Below are 4,776 nucleotides of genomic sequence, written 5' to 3' on the forward strand. Positions count from 1 at the left end.
GGGCTGTTGTACATAGGGTCGCTATGAGTCGCAGGCGACTCGACGGCACATAACAACAACAACATAATGAAAGTCCCATGACACCTTTTTTTTTATGTGCCCAGCACAGTTCCTGATACCTAGTAGCCACTCCACATGAAGCTATAGCTTCTTACGAAATTTCTTGATGGATCTTGGTCCACTATGCTGAATTAAACTTGCAAAGAGTAGCTAGCTCTTATTCCTCAAAGTGATAATGTTTTAAGTGTCCATGTTATGGAAAGAAATGAACTTTCTGTTTCTTCTGAAACCCATAAACTGCCTCTAGGAGCCTTTATAGAATAATCCAGGCTTTCCTTTTTGCTTGTATGTGTAGATTATATACACATTAAACTGACAATTTTATTTATTCTTGATGATAAATTTGAGATTAATTCCAAGCTGTTTCCTATATGCTTCTATTTCTTTTCCTATTATTTTATAGTTTCCTTAAAGATGGCTTATTGTTCAGAAGATAGTTATAGTAGTGTAGTGGTAGAGCCCAGATTAAACTCAGCTGAAATGAAGAAAATCAATAACAAACATCATTTAGCAATTGGGACATGGAATGTACATAGCTTGAATGTTGGAAAACTGGAAATTATTAAAATGAAATGGAATACATGAATATCAACCTAGTAGACATTAGTGAGATGTGATGGACCAGCTTTCGTCACTTTGAATCAGATAATCATATAGTATGCTATGAAGGGAATGAAAAACAGAGGAAAAATGGTAGTGCATTCACAATCAAAAAGTCAATTTCAAGTTCTATCTTGAAATACAGTGTTGTGAGTGATAGTATAATATCCATATGTATACAAAGAAGACCCATTAACATGACTATTATTCAAATATATGCTAGTACATCTAGAATCAAAGATGAAGAAATTGAGAATGTTTACTAAATTTTAGAGTATGAAATTGACCAAACATGCAATCAGGATGCACTAATGATAATTGGTGACTGGAATGCAAAAGTATGAAACAGTGATGTAATAGAAGTTGGAAAATATGGACTTTGTAATAATAATGAAGCTGGAAATAAAATGATTGACTTTTGTATTTAAAATAAATTATTCATTTGGAATACTTTTGCTAAAAGACAATTTTACATGTGTATTTCACCTGATGGGCTGCATAGAAATCAGATACATTGTAGAATAAATCATTGTCTCAATATTGGCAGTCAAAACTAAGACAGAGGCAGATTGTGGGTCAGTTTACTCATATGCAAATTCAAATTGAGGCCAAAGAAAATGAAAATAAACCCACAGAAACCATGGTATGATCTTGAATCAATTCCATCTGAATTTTATGATCATTTTAGAAATAATTTTGAGGCATTGAGCACCAATGATAGAAGACCAGGTGAGTTTTAAGATGATATCAAGGATATCATCCATGAAGAAAAGAAAAGGTCATTACAAAAACAGAAGAAAAAGAAAAAAAAATTGAAATGGATGACAGAAGAGACTCTTAGATTGAACTGGAGTATTGAGAAGCTAAATTCTAAAGGAAAATGTGTCAAAGTGAAAGAGCTGAACAAATTATTTCAAAGGGCAGCACAGAGGACAACTCAAAATATTATAATTGAATGTGCAGAGAGCTAGAATTGGAGAATAAAAAGGAAAGAACTTGCTCTGCATTTCTCAAGCTGAAAGAACTGAAAAACAAGTTTAAGCCTTACTGGAGGAATATGCATCAACAACCTATGTTATGCAGATAACACAGCCTTCATTTCTGAAACTGAGGAGGGCCTGAAGCACTTCCTGCAGAGGGTTGAGGACTGCAGCCTTCAATATGGATTGAAACTCAACATCAAGAAAACAAAGAGTCTCACCACTGAGCTGATTAGCAGAATCATAATAGATGGTGAAGACATTGAGATTGTTAACAGTGTCAATTTACACAATCAACACTCCACAATCAACACTCTTTGTACCAGCAAATGAAAAATTGCCTTAGGAAAAGTCTGCTGTCAGGGACATATCCAGAGAACTGAAGAGCAATGATGTCAGTCTGGAGACTAACATGTGCCTGATCCAGGCCATGGTATTTGCAATTATGTACTATGCATAAGAAAGCTGGATAGTGATTAGGGCTGATAGAAGGAGAATTGATGCCTTTGAGCCATGGTGCTGGAGAAGAGTATTTAATATACCATTGACTGCTAAAAGAAAAAAACAGGTTTGTCCTAGGGAGGGTGAAACTAGGCTGCTCCGTGGAGGCAAGGACTATGAAGCTCTGTCTGACATACTTTGGGCATGTTGCAAGGAGATACCAGTCCTTTAGAGGAACACTGCTTGGAGAGGTAGAGGGGACAGTGCAGGAGAGGAAGACTCTTGATGAGATCGATTGACTCAGTAAGTGGAGTAATGGGAGTAGTTTTGTCGGAGACTTTGAGGTTGGCTCAGGATAGAGGAGGGGGTCAGAGCTGTTCTGTGTAGGGTTGCTAGGAGTTGCAAGGGACTTGATGGCACAAAAAACAACATAGAAAATAGATTGGATGACCCAGAAAACATCAAAAGAAGATGAGGAAATACACAGAGTCACTGTACCAGAAAGAATTGATTTACATTGAAAAAAATTAGGAAGTACCGTGTGAACAGGAGCCAGTTGTAATGGAGGATGTAGAAGCTGCGTTGAAGACATTGGCAAAAAATAAGGTCCCAGGAATCAATGGCATACTAATTGACTTGGTTCAATTAATAGATATAGCCTGGGATGTACTCATCACATTACACTAGGAAATTTGGAACACGGCTGTCCGGCCAATGGACTGGAAAAGGTTCATTCAACTGAAGGGTGATGCAACTGAATGTGGAAATTATTAAACAATATAATTGATATTACATGCAAGCAAAACACTGTTGAAGATCACTCAAAAATGGCTGGAAAAGTACATAGATAAGGAACTTCCAGAAGTTCTAGCAGGATTTAGAAGAGGTCATGGCACTGGAATATTGTTGCTAATGTCTGATGGATCCTGGCTGAAACTAAGGAATACCAGAAGAGTGTCTATTCGTGCTTTATTGACTATGCAAATGTGTTTGACTTGTGGATCATGACATTGAGAAGAATGGAAATCCCAGAACACTTGATTGTGCTCAAGCGGAACCTGCATCAGGAGGCTGTTATGCAAACAGAGCAGGGAAGCACTGCATGGTTTGGAATTGGGAAAGGAGTGTGTCAGGGTTGTATTCTCTCTCCATAACTGTTGAATCTATATGCTGAGCAAATTATCCAAGAAGCTGGACTCTATGAAGAAACATCAGGATAAAAGGGAGACTCAGCAATAACTTGCATTATGCAAACGACACAACCTTACTTGCTGAAAGTGAGGAGGACTTGTAGTACTTGTTGCAGAATATCAAGGACTCCAGATTTCAGCATGGATTATGTATCAATATTAAGAAAACAAAAATTATTACCACTGGATCAATAGTCAGTGTCATGATTGATGGAGAGAAGATTGAAACTATCAACAGCTTGATCTTTCTTGGATCCACAGTTAACACCCTTGATATGAGCAGTGAGGAAATAAGGAGATGCATTGCACTAGGAAAATCTGCAGTTAGGGAACTTTCCAAATTATTGAGGAGTAATGATGTCCATTTCAGGACAAAGGTGAATCTGAATCAGTCCATAGTCTTTCCAATTACTAGCTATGTACTCAAGACTTGGACAATGACTAGGGATGACAGAAAAAGAATTGATACCTTTGTGTTGTGGTGATGGAGAAGAGCACTGAACATCTCATAGAGAATGAACAGATATGTCTTGGAGACGGTTCAGCTGGAGTGCTCTTTGGAGACGAGAATGATGAGGTTCACCTCACATACTTTATACATGTGGCTAAGAGGTGTTATTTCTTGGAGAAGGACATGATTTTGGGAAGGGCGGAGGGTCAGCAAAGGAGAGGAAGACTCTCAACAAGGTGGATTAATATGGTGACTGATGCAATGGGCTCTTATATGTCAGGAAGTGAGGATGCAGTATAGAGTCCAGATCTTTTGTTCATAGGGTCTCTATGAGTCATGCTCAACTCGATGGCACCTAACAACAATATCAACAAAGATGGTATGATTGTTGCCTACTTCTAACTCCATTTCAAGTTCAGTTCCTAGAAAGTTGACTTCATCAAGTTGCCTATAGGTTTGTAGTTTAAAAATATATCTGTCTAGGGAAATGTAACATTTTATCTGACCATTTGAGAGTAGCCTCTTCCACTCCTGCATATTTCATTACAATTTCCGTTTTCATTTTCTTCATGGCCATAGCATGCTTAAAGCCCAGCAATCAGTTTTCCAGAGGAAAACCAAAACCTTCCTATCTAGCATTTACTAATCTCATGTTGTGAATACTTGCAAAATTGCCAATATTAAGCAGCTATCAAAATGATGTCAGTAATTTTGAGATGAGATATACAATAGTGGTACTAAGCCAGTGCGAACGGGCTTCTGTTCACATTACTTTTATGAGAAGTTTTGTTAATAGAAACTTTTTATATTGGTTTACTTACAAAATTTTATACATTGTTTTTCCCAGAGGATCTTTCCTATTTCCTTATTCCATCCCTCTTTCTACCCAACAAATTGCATGACCCTATAATTAGCCCCCTACCTACAGAACAATCTCACTGATTTCACATGCAAGCAAGATTTTACTGAAGATTATCCAAAAACGGCTGGAACAGCACATCAACAGAGAGCTACTAGAAGTCCAGGCTGGGTTTAGAAGGGGTCGTGGTACTAG

This window comes from Elephantulus edwardii, unplaced genomic scaffold (genome assembly GCF_000299155.1).
Source record: "Elephantulus edwardii isolate Elephantulus edwardi_28Jun2011 unplaced genomic scaffold, EleEdw1.0 scaffold00021, whole genome shotgun sequence".
Taxonomy (NCBI): Eukaryota; Metazoa; Chordata; class Mammalia; order Macroscelidea; family Macroscelididae; genus Elephantulus; species Elephantulus edwardii.